Below are 12787 nucleotides of genomic sequence, written 5' to 3'. Positions count from 1 at the left end.
ATGGCTTCACTTCCTTACCTTCATCTGGAACTTATACTGGTTGTCGACACAAGGATCCACAGATGCTGGTTTACCAAAAAAGACACCAGGTGCTGGAGTAACTCAGCGGGTCAGTCAGTATCTGTAGAAAATATTGTGAGGAAACTATGTTTTGGTTTGGACAAGCTAGGCAAGTAATTGATGGATACAGGTGAGGGGAAATTTTATACATTTTGGTTTCACCATGTAGAAATTACAGTTGTGTTTATACATAGTCCCCCCATTTCAGGGCACCATGATGTTTGGGACACATGGCTTCACAGGCGTATGTAATTGCTCAGGTGTGTTTAATTGCCTCCTTAATGCCGGTATAAGAGAGCTCTCAGCACCAAGTTTTTCCTCCAGTCTTTCCATCACCTTTGGAAACTAATATTGCTGTTTATCAACATGAGGACGAAAGTTGTGAAAGTCAAAGAAGCCTTTATGAGACTGAGAAAGAAGAATAAAACTGTTAGAGACATCAGCCAAACCTTAGGCTTGCCAAAATCAACTGTTTGGAACATCTTGGATGCCCTGCAATGGAAGGCCTCATCTTGGGAGCAGTTGTGGCAGAAATGTAGGAATTGAGAGTAGGGATTAGCATTGTTGCGAGAGACAGGTGGGAGGAAATGCAGTCCAGTTAACTGTGGAATACAGTTGATAGTCTGTCCCTGTAATTGAGATAGAAAGATCGAGAAAAGGGAGATGTCCGAGATCGTCCAAGATTTGAGGGCAGGGAGGAAGTTAGTGGTGAAGTTAATAAAGTCCATGAGTTCTGCACAGGTGCAGGAGGCAGCCACGATGCAGTCGTCGATGTAGCTGAGAAAGCTTTGGGGAATATGGCCAATGTACGCCTGGAATATGGGGAAATGTAATTAAAATGGTTAGCAACCGTCACTGTGGATACGAGTGCCCCTCTTTTAGAAAGATGAGGAGGAACCTCATTGAAACTTACCAAATAGTGTTCAAGAAGGAACTGTAGATGCTGGAAGATCGAAGGTGCACAAAAATGCTGGAGAAACTCAGCGGATGCAGCAGCATCAATGGAGCGAAGGAAATAGGCGACGTTTCGGGCCGAAACCCTTCTTCAGACTGGTGGGGGAGAAGGAAGGAAAAAGGGAGGAGGAGGAGCCCGAGGGCAGGGGGATGAGAGGAGACAGCTCGAGGGTTAAGGAAGGGGAGGAGACAGCAAGGGCTAGCAAAACTGGGAGAATTCAACGTTCATTTCCTTCGCTCCATAGATGCTGCTGCACCCGCTGAGTTTCTCCAGCATTTTTGTGTACTTACCAAATAGTGAATGGCCTGGATAGAGTGGATATGGAGGATGTTTCCACGTGGGAGAATCTTGGACCTTGGAGATGGACAGGTTCTTGATTAGTAAGGGTGTCGGGGTTTATAGGGCGAAGACAGGAGAATGGGGTTGAGAGGGAAAGATAGATCAGCCAAGTGGCCTAATCTGCTTCTATGACGTATGGATTTATGATGCTGTGGAGGGCGCGCGCGTCTGTTTGCTCTCAACGTCGGCGCCGGCAGCTGCGCGCGCCCTCGGGCCCCGCCCCACGTCGGCCGCGCGCGTCCACAGGCCCCCTCCCCACGTCGGCCGCGCGCGTCCACAGCCCCCACCTACGTCGGCCGCGCGCCCCTAGGCCCCGCCCCACGTCGGTCGCGCGCGCCCGTTGCCGGGTTGACGTTCGGAGCTGCGGCTGTGGAGGAGACACGGTGTTAACGGTGGAGCGTCGACTCTGAGGTAGCACCTTTTTCTAAAACATTGGGACTCCCACTCTTGCTTTCTTGAGGTTCTTTAAAAAGCAATAAAAGCACAATTGATGTAGAAACGCGGAGGATCTTTATTCTTCATTGAATGAGTTTGTTGGGCGATCCTTTGCGGATCAAGCAACCGTGCTGAGCTGGGCCCGCCCCCGTTCAATGCTGATTGGATCGCTGTTGTCGCAGAAAATGGCGTCAGAGAGTATTTGGATTGTGTGTGGTTAGTTTGGGTGTCAATCACTGAGTTCAGCTAGCATGGTAGGCTGCATGCCTTTTAAAGGCCGGTTTAGGCCTTGGTTACAAGCTTTGCCGTCATATCAGACAATTATTGTTAGTAATAGTGTTTGTTTCATCTTGATTAACTCTTTTTGATGACGTTTTTCAGTCTAATGGTATTGATTTTACTTTTGCCAATCACCAAATGTGATTCCTAACCTTAATTCTGTTATTACTTGTTTTTAAAATGTGTAGCTGCAAGTGATAAGAAGATCATCCCCTTTAATTTATAGTGATCTATTGCTCTCCCAAGTATATTCGTGTAATCCAGGACAATTCAATGTATATTCCTTGCAGAAATCCTCCCATCCTTTTTTTTAAATGATGTTACATCATTTTACATTAGGACGTTGAGCAATTTAGCATAAAAGGTACACAAAAAATGCTGGAGAAACTCAGCGGGTGCAGCAGCATCTATGGAGCGAAGGAAATAGGTGACGTTTCGGGCAGAAACCCTTCTTCAGACTGATGTCTCAGCATCTTTGGTGTTATCACATAAACTGACCAACACCTAAATAACCAATTATATAAACACAAATTGTTTATATTATTGTTTAGCACAATTTGACATTGTTTATTTTGATTTTAGGTTTGCACTAATTTGCTATCCATTGCAACATCTTAATAGTTTGGTACATCCATTTTCTTCAATTAGGTCGATATGCCCTATTCATTCCTTTTTAATAGTTATTCCTAATTTAGTGCTCATTTTGTTTAAAGGCTTTATTTGACTCCAAGCTATTGAGGTTTGAAGTATTAGATATATTTATTGTACATTGGAAATCAATCCGACATTGCCTGTTGAATGCTATATATCTGCCACATAAAGTATACCTTCGCTGGGATTTTTCAACTCCAAATAAAAAGCATTTACTATATCTGTGATAGTGATCCAGCTGCCATTTTGTTCAGATGACAGTGCATACTTCTAACATTCTTCATATGACTTTTTACTGAATATATCAGCAGAACTGGCTCAACACATCAAAGGAATATTTTGCAGGGAGTAAACAATAGAGATGTGTATAGACATCTTAGATTATTCATTTATTTACAACCATGACATGTTTTAACTTAAGACGTATGTATCTTCAGTTATGTTTAATGACTTGGATTTGTTGCTCCTCAGCAGCATTGAGTGCATCAGGATGGTATATCATAACATTATTCATTTTATATCTATTTAATTTCTTTTGTAATGATTGTTTTACAATTCAATGTTTTTAAATGGGTTTGTGGATGTTAATGGCTATAAATATTTAAATTAAAATATTTCAATGCAATCCTGTCAGTGTTATGATCTTCCTCACTCTTCCAATGATCTAAAGTAGAAGCTGTAGTTTGTTAGATCCATGTTGGCTACAAGGAGAAAATAAATTTGTTCACTAACCTGCCCACTGCTCAAAAACATTCTTTCAAATAGTTATTTTCTCAAATAAAAAATTGTTTTATCAATTTTTTGTAATCTATTACATTGTCGACGATATTCCAGGGGCACAAAAATAATAGGGCAATGGGATGGTACTGAATTGTATTCCTTTGCTATTCTAGGTTGTAAAAGGAAAAAGCATTTTTCATTTCATTTTTCAGCATTAGAGAGCATTTCAATTTTAAAATATACTAGACCAATGGGACCCGTTGGGCCCCGCTCCCTCCAAGCAATATTCCATCACTCACCCATGGCCCCCAACTGCGCAGGCGCGGCTCATTTCCCCATAAGCCCCAGCACTCCCTCCCCCTCCTCTTCACCCTCCCTCCTGTTTCCCCTCACCCTCTCCTCCTCCTCTCATCTCTCTCTCCTTTGCCCTGCCATCAGTCACTCCCTCCCTCCCTCCCTTAAACCCTCCCTCTATCTCCCTACTCCCCCACTACTCGCCTCTCCCCTATCGCACTCCCCCATTAAACACAATGTTTAAATAACATTTTCCTTTTCCCTTTCCCGATTCTGTCCCTCTCCTTACAACAATGTAACAAATCTCTCATTGCACTGTGTGAAACACTGTTGACAGGCAGTTTGTGTAATTGAGATCCCATTGTGATGTCATACGCTGCTAACTGCCAGTGCAACATTGGTGAGGGGCAGTTTATGTAAATGAGATCCCATTGTGACGTCATAGCTGCTAGCTGCCAGTGGAGATGAAAGTTTTTTTCAAAGTGAGTTTTGTAAAGTTAAAAATGTGAATAACTTGTAAAATATAACATCAATCTGAATGAAACTTGATTCATGACACCACAGGACAATGGTGAGTAAGGTGGTCCAAAAATTGTAGCGCTATCGTGTACCGTTTTGGCGCAAGTCAGGTCATGAATCACAGACACACATGCACGCACACTCACAAATAAGATGAGAGTTTTAGTAAAATTAAAATTGTTTGAGCCATTTGAAAGACTTGAGTTTAATGGTGCATTTAGAGGCTAGATTGCAATTAGACAGATTGTAATGGGCAGGTTAATCTAACTCAGTCCCATTTTAAATCTATACATTATATCCCCATTTTTTATACTTCCATTATAAACTCTAATATGGACATTCTAATATGGATCCAGAGCAAAAAAAAAACAAATTGCTTGAGTCTGGCAAAATCCGTGGAGTTAATTGGACAGACAACATGCGGTCCAACGCACCCCCCTCCTCATGGAACCCCTCTCGTAAAGTCCCGGCTCTGGAACTCTTTATCCAGAACTGCCGCCGCGACGTCAACCGCCTCAACTTCTCCACTCCCCTGTCTCACTCCAATCTCTCCCCCCCTGAACGCACTGCCATTGAATCACTCCGCAAAAACCCAGATTGGGTTATCAAACCAGCCGACAAGGGAGGTGCCGTGGTAGTCTGGCGCGTCGATCTCTACAAAGCTGAGGCCACGCGCCAACTCTCGGACACCTCCTCCTACTTACCCTTGGACCATGACCCCACTGACGAGCAACAGGCCACCATATTTAGCACCATCACCGAATTCATCAATTCCCACGCCCTGCCCGACCAAGCTTCCAACCTCATCGTTCCCCAGCCCCGCACGGCCCGTTTTTACCTTCTCCCCAAAATCCACAAACCCAGCTCTCCCGGCAGACTCATTGTCTCTGCTTGTTCATTCCCCACCGAACTCATCTCCACATACCTTGACTCCATACTATCCCCCTTGGTCAAATCCCTTCCCACCTATGTTCTAGACACCTCACACTCTCCGCCGCCTCCGCGCATTCCACTCTCTAGGCCCTCACCCCCTCATCTTCACCATGGATGTCCAGTCACTCTACACCTCCATCCCCCACCAGGATGGCCTCAAAGCCCTCCGGTTCTTCCTCGACCAGAGGAGCAACCTATACCCAGCCACTGACACCCTCCTCCGCCTAGCGGAGTTGGTCCTCACCCTCAGCAACTTTACGTTTGACTCCTCCCATTTCCTCCAAACACAAGGCGTAGCTATGGGCACACGCATGGGCCCCAGCTACGCCTGCCTCTTTGTCGGGTATGTTGAACAATCCTTATTCAATACGTACCAGGGCCCCATCCCCGACCTCTACCTCCGTTACATTGACGACTGCTTTGGGGTCACCTCCTGCACCCACACACAACTGACTGACTTCATCTACTTCACCACCAACTTCCATCCAGCACTCCAATACACCTGGACCATTTCCGACACTTCCCTACCATTCCTTGACCTCACCATCTCCATCGCAGGGGACAGACTTCTGACCAACATACACTACAAACCAACTGACTCACATGGCTATCTGGACTACACGTCTTCCCACCCTGCCCCCTGTAAAGACTCCATCCCCTACTCCCAATTCCTCCACCTACGCCGCATCTGCTCCCAGGATGAGACGTTCCACACCAGGGCATCGGAAATGTCCTCGTTCTTCAGGGAACGGGGATTCCCCTCCGCCACCATAGATGAGGCTCGTACCAGGGTCTCATCCATACCCCGCAACACTGCTCTCTCTCCTCATCCTCGCACTCGCAACAAGGGCAGAGTCCCCCTAGTCCTCACCTTTCACCCCACCAGCCGGCAAATATAACAAATAATCCTCCGCCATTTCCGCCACCTCCAACGTGACCCCACTACTCGCCACATCTTCCCATCTCCCCCTATGTCTGCTTTCCGCAAAGACCGCTCCCTCTGCAACTCCCTTGTCAATTCTTCCCTTCCCTCCCGTACCACCCCCTCCCCGGGCACTTTCCGTTGCAACCGCAAGAAATGCAACACCTGTCCCTTCACCTCCCCCCTCGACTCCATTCAAGGACCCAAGCAGTTGTTCCAGGTGCGACAAAGGTTCACCTGTATCTCCTCCAACCTCATCTACTGCATCCGCTGCTCTAGATGTCAGCTGATTTACATCGGGGAGAACAAGCGGAGGTTGGGCGATCGTTTCGCCGAACACCTCCGCTCAGTCCGCAATAACCTACCTGAACTCCCGGTGGCTCAGCACTTCAACTCCCCCTCCCATTCCCAATCCGACCTCTCTGTCCTGGGTCTCCTCCATTGCCAGAGTGAGCAACACCGGAAATTGGAGGAACAGCACCTCATATTCCGCCTAGGTTGCTTGCGTCCGGATGGCATGAACGTTGAATTCTCCCAGTTTTGCTAGCCCTTGCTGTCTCCTCCCCTTCCTTAACCCTCGAGCTGTCTCCCCCCATTCCCCCGCCCTCGGGCTCCTCCTACTCCCTTTTTCCTTCTTTCTCCCCCCCACCCCCCATCAGTCTGAAGAAGGGTTTCGGCCCGAAACGTCGCCTATTTCCTTCGCTCCATAGATGCTGCTGCACCCGCTGAGTTTCTCCAGCATTTTTGTGTACCTGCGGGTCAAGACCGTTCTTCAGATTGATGGAGTAAGGGGGAGAAAGCTGGGAAAGAGAGGCCGGAGGGGACAAAGCCTGGCAGGTGATAGGTCATAGGGGTGAGGGGGAGTGATTGGCAGGTGGGTGGAGATGGTGATGAAGGCTAGCGACGAAAGGGAGACAAAGGAGTGTCAGATAAGGAAAGCTAGAGGAGGGCGGGCGGGTGGTTGTGGGTTGAATGGGAGAGGGGAAGGAAGGGGGATACTAGGGAAATTGGGGACTTGAAGATGCGAGGGGTGAATGATATGGAGGAGGGAAAATGAACAAGGTGGTGGGAGAAATGTTCATGTTGGGGGGAGGGATGATGGGCTAGGGTGTTGAGATAGAGGGGATTACATGAAACTGGATAATTCAATGTTCATACCTTTGGCTTATAAGATGCCCAAGTGGAATATGAGATGCTGTTCTCTTTTCTCTCCCTTGCCATCCCTCCCTTCAGACTTAAGAAAGGTCCCAACCTGAAACATCGTCTGTCCATTCCCTCCACAGATGCTGCCTGATCCACTGAGCTCCTCCACCACAGTTTTTTGCTCAAGAATCCAGCATCTGCAGTCTCTGTGTGTCCGTGCTTGTGAATCCTAGTTATGCTGTAATTTTTGCTCACCTACCAGTGGTTGTACAACAATGTCTCTTGGCAGGTAAATCTGAGTTGCAATTGCGAATTAGTAATTTTTCATATTTTCAAAATAAATGTAGATCACTGATCTTGCTGGGAATGGCCTGGAAATACTGCTGTGATCATTCAGTAGGATTATCTTACATTCAATGTCTGGCTTTATTTTGTTAATTTGTTTTGAGAGGATGCATTCTTTGGGATCTTTGTATATTTCTCACGTAACACATTGCCCTGTATTTGAGAGCATCTTCAGGCCTAATTTTTTATGGATGGCATAGAAGAAATTGCTTTTCTGACTGTCCTCATAATGCTAATGACAAAGACCCATCATTTATTCATTTGCCTCTGTACTCCACAATTTGAGATTTGTAATAGAAAAAAAAAATCACATGTGGTTAAAGTGCACATTGTCATATTTTAATAAAGGCCATTTTGATACATTTTGGTTTCACCGTGTAGAAACGACAGCAGTGTTTATACATAGTGATACCTAGCATAATTAATTCTGAAGCGTATAGACACATCCTATCTGCTCAAGTTCAAACAAATGCCTCAAAACTCATTGGCCGGCAGTTCATTCTACAGCAAGACAATGATCCCAAACATACTGCTAAAGCAATTGTTCAAGAAGGAACTGCAGATGCTGGAAAATCGAAGGTAGACAAAATTGCTGGAGAAACTCAGCGGGTGCGGCAGCATCTATGGAGCGAATGAAATAGGCAACGTTTCGGGCCGAAACCCTTCTTCAGACTCCTAAAAGCAACAAAGCAACAAAGGAGTTTTTCAAAGCTAACCAATGGTCAATTCTTGAGTGGCCAAGTCAATCACCCGATCGGTACCCAATTGAGCATTCCTTTTATATGCTGAAGAGGAAACTGAAGGGGACTAGTCCCCTAAACAAGCATAAGCTAAAGATGGCTGCAATACAGGCCTGGCAGAGCATCACCAAAAAAGACACCCAGCAACTGGTAATGTCCATGAATCGCAGACTTCAAGCAGTCATTGCAATCAAAGGTTATGCAACAAAATACTAAACATGACTACTTTAATTTACATGACATTGCTGTGTCCCAATCATTATGAAGGGAGACTGGACCGGCTCTGTGCCTCATCCGCAGACAGGATCGAACCCGTGTCCCCGGCACCGCAAGCGCTGCTGAACCGCCACTGGACCATCCCCGTGTCCCCCAGTCGAGTGTCCCATCCCTGCCCAGGGGGTGGCCGGAGACGTCCGGACCAATGGGACACCGGCCCCCAGGCCTTGCGCGGAGAAGCGGCAACCCCAGCTCACCTCCTCCTCTCCCGCTGGGCCAACCGACAGCCCGGACCAACAACACCAGCGGCCCCAGGCCCACAGCCAGCGCGGAGAACCCACAGACCCACAGCCAGTGCGGAGATGTGCCACCTCCAGTCGAACCCCGCTCCAAATCCAGAGGAACCCGCTCCCTGATGGGCCGCTATGGCGACACGTGCCAGTTCGCCCACGGCTTGCACACTACCGGCTTCTGTCCACAACCCCGAGGAGGAGTGAGGGCCCCAGCCTCACCTGCGCCAGAGCACCAGCCTGGGCTCAGCCTCCTCCGGCCTGGCACTCAACTGTGCCGACCTGCGGGCGGCCTTCAGACCCGACTTGGAGTTGGAGCTGGCCCGAACTCTGAGCTTGGGGCTGGGCAAGGGAGAAGGAGGAGGTTGTTGCTGCCACCAGCACTATCAACAACACCAGCTGCTCCAGCGGGCGCCCGGCCTTCCATGGGCGGCAGGAGCCTGTCCGCAGACACTCTCTTCGACCAGGGCGACTCCAGCAGCAGGGGCCCTGAGTCGCCCGTCTTCGAGCAGGGACGGCGGCTGTCCATCTTCAGCAGGATCTCGGTGTCGGACTGAGGGGAGGGGGGTGGAAGTGGAGGGCTGCTGGCCAACCAGGCAGGAAAGGCAGAGCCGAGCTGGAGTCAGTGGCTGCAGCGCCAACTGCATGCAAGTCTAGGCCGCCCCGGACAGGGACGGGTCACCGGGGAGGGGACGGGGATAGCCCAGCAGCAACTCAACAGCGGCCGCACGCGGAGAGCCGGGCCCGACCCTGACCACGGATGAAACGCAAGCCTGCACACAATGCAGCACCACTGTTGCCGAGCCTGTTTATAGTTAGTGACCTATGACCTGGGCATGCGCAGTCGGAATACCAAACTCGCTTATTGAGATATTAAATAAAAGACCCTTCTACTGGCCTCCTTTGCACAATTTGAAGATGAGTAGAGTTGTTCCCATTATGCCACAGAAAATCACGGACAGAATTGCAGTCATTATTCAATTTACTTTGTGATGCACTGTTGATATAGACGCATTCAGTGGCTGATCCTACCATTTTTGTGTCCATTGTATTTATACATTTTTATTTATTGGATAACTGTTTTCGGATGTTACCGAGGGCATGCTTCAGAAATGCAGTTTTTTTTTTTAAACCCATAATTTTACTACAAATTCCCAACCTAGTAAAAACTGTATACCTGCTAAAAGAGTAACTTTAAATATTAGTCTTATTTTTGGGCTGAGAGTTGCTATAGTATTTGCTCCAATTATAAGTATGATCAGGTTTTAATACTAGATAGAGGAATGAGACATATTTATAATATTTGCAATGTTGATTATTTTGGTTTACACTTGTAGCTATTTCAATTTTGCATGTTTAAAAATGTAATTTAATCAACCAATGACTTGCGTCTATTAATTACAGTTTGTGCTTTGTTACCTATAAGCAAGTAATAATTATGCAAGTTGTTGTAATGGCACTTCTTAATATAGCAACCAGAATCACAGGGGTTAGCCAACAAAGGCACAATTAAGGAGGATGATGAGAAGCTTGGTCAGTGAGAGGAATTGCAAGTATCTTGATGTTCCGAGTTGGGTTTTCAGGGGAGAATGCTGGAGCTTAGAGCCTTGGCAGCTGAAAGTAGGGCTGCCAATTATAGAACAATTCCATTTGGGGATGATCAAAAGACTAAAATTGATGGAGTTGGGACCTTGGAGAGTTGCTGGGTAGAGAAGATCACATTTGAATTTGAAAACGGTGGTGAGAATCTTAAAATTGAGGTTTTCCTTAAATTGGATCCGTAAGTGTTACGTAGGTAAATAAATAGTAAGTACAATAAATGATTGGAGTGGGGCTGACTGAGGATAAAAATATCCTGTCACCAGGAACAGTGTTTGTGTCCTACATACATTGTAGGGTTCTGAATGAAGTATGGGAGGAAATCAGGAGGCAAGGGTACCAACCATAATATTTTGATGCTCTTTGAAGATTGCGGGTGTGAGGGAAAATATTACACCCTTGTTCAAAAATGGGGTAAGAATTAATCTAGTCAGTTTAATCTTGATGGTGGGAAAACATTTAGAAATATTGATCCTCGACAGGATTAATAGTTATTTGTGATTAAGGCAAACTAGCATGGATATTATTAATGAAAAATGATGTTTAACCAATTGGATTCAAATATTTTTGAAGTGGTAACAGAGTTGTAAGGGTGAAGTAATTGCACATTGCCTGATAGAAGATGCCACATAACAGATTTATGACCAAAGTTGAGGCATTTGGCAGAAGAGGACTTTAAACACAAACTTAGTTAAGTTACAGGCAACAGAAGAAGGTGAATGGTTGCTTGTCAAATTGGTGAGAGCGGTGTATGGGTGGGGAGTAGCAGGAGTAACGTGATTTAAAGAGGGAGAAGGGCAGCAGGACCCATTGGTACCATCATACAGGTTTAATGTTTGAAGTGGGGGGAGAGGGGAGGGGAGTGGAGTATAAAAGACCGTTGTGCTAAACCTTAATAAAATACTGGTCCCAACTCAATGGTGATGTAAGTAATTGCACATACTTAAGAGTGAAGTAATTGCATATTGTCTGACAGAAGATGCCATGTAACAGACTTATCAGGCTTATTTGGTGTTTAGTTCTGTTTTCCGCATTATAGGAAAGATGTGAAGCTGCTAGATTCAGATTAGTTTATTGGCTTATACAACTAGAGTGCATTGAAATGAAGTTTGCATGAGGTTCTTAGTGAACTCTATTATAATTGGGTCTGAAGAAGTCTCGAGCCGAAATGCTGCCTGACCCGCTGAATTAATCCAGCATTTTGTGTCCATCTTCGGTGTAAACCAGCATCTGCAGTTCCTTCCTACACATTATAATGATGGATTTAACAATAAATACAATGACCAAAGTAAGTAGCAGAATGGTGAAAAGATTGTAGTGCAATCTGAAGTGGTACAAAATGCAATAATGAAATAACGGAATAAGGTAAGAGAACTTGGCAACAACTCTGGGGAAGGAGTATGAAAAGGGTGATTGGTTCAGGAGTCTGATAACAGCTATTATCAATTCTGAGACGCCTGGTCTTTCAATTTCCTGTATCCTCTCCCAGTAGGTCAAGAGAGTAAGAGAGAAAAGGGAATGGCCAGGATGGTAGGCATCTTTGATACTTCCAGTTTTCCTGATAAAACACCCTTGAAGATGGAATGGATGGAAGTGATGAGCATGTGATGGACTGGGCTGTGTTCACCACTCTGCGCATTCAGACGGTCAATAGCAGTGCGGTTGCCTTACCAGGCTGAGATGCATCCCGTCAAAAAGCTTTCGATAGTGCATCTGTAGAAGTTTGAGAGCATCCTCGTGAAAAGGCCTAATCTTCTCCGATGTTTGAAAGCAAATGATACATTGTCTCGGTCGCCATATTAGCTTTTCAGGGCCAGGTTAGGTTGCTGGTGATATGGAAGGCGGAGGTATTTGAGGTTGTCGATCTCCACAACTGCTATGTTAATGAGGGTGGGCGTGTTTTACCCCACACTTCCTTAGGTCAATAACTAACTCTTTCGGCTCGTTGATATTAAGTCTAGGCCTTTATCCTGATACCATGACACAAGGTTCCCAATCTCTTTCCTATACTCCATCTCATTGTTGTTGATCCGGCTGACAACGATCATATCAGTGAACTGGTAGGCTCCAATACAAGCTGTTCTACGAATCCATCGTGAAGGCACTCTACAAAGTCCCTTTCTTGGGGTCCAGTACCAACCTGATTTTCCCAGTCTACCTGCATGGTGTAATCTCCCATAACAACCACAGCATTACTTTTGCTACATGCCAATTTTAACTCCTGATTCAACTTGCGCCCTATGTCCAGGTTACTGTTTGGGGCCCTGTAGATTAGTCCCATTAGGGTCTTTTTACCTTTACAATTCCTTAGTTCTATCCATACTAATGTTAAACTAAGTTATTTTGT

At 46.1% G+C, this 12787-nt stretch overlaps 1 protein-coding gene across 8 annotated transcripts in view; it reads left to right on the top strand.

Annotated features, from left to right (window-relative positions):
• The first annotated feature begins 1643 nt into the window (after window positions 1-1643).
• Window positions 1644-12787, top strand: part of rnf6 (ring finger protein 6) — a 34985-nt gene continuing 23841 nt past the window's right edge. For 2 of the 8 annotated variants that reach the window (XM_033022797.1, XM_033022794.1), the window contains exons 1-2: window positions 1667-1765; window positions 7391-7539. The gene's annotated coding sequence lies outside the window, so the exon portion shown is untranslated. Of the gene's footprint in view, window positions 1766-7390; window positions 7540-12787 lie in introns of all 8 variants that reach the window. The other 6 variants (XM_033022793.1, XM_033022789.1, XM_033022796.1 and 3 more) reach the window with 4 other exon arrangements.

This window comes from Amblyraja radiata, chromosome 6 (assembly GCF_010909765.2).
Source record: "Amblyraja radiata isolate CabotCenter1 chromosome 6, sAmbRad1.1.pri, whole genome shotgun sequence".
Classification (NCBI taxonomy): Eukaryota; Metazoa; Chordata; class Chondrichthyes; order Rajiformes; family Rajidae; genus Amblyraja; species Amblyraja radiata.
The sequence above is the reverse complement of the archived record's forward strand: the minus strand, read 5'-3'. Positions and strand labels throughout refer to the sequence as shown.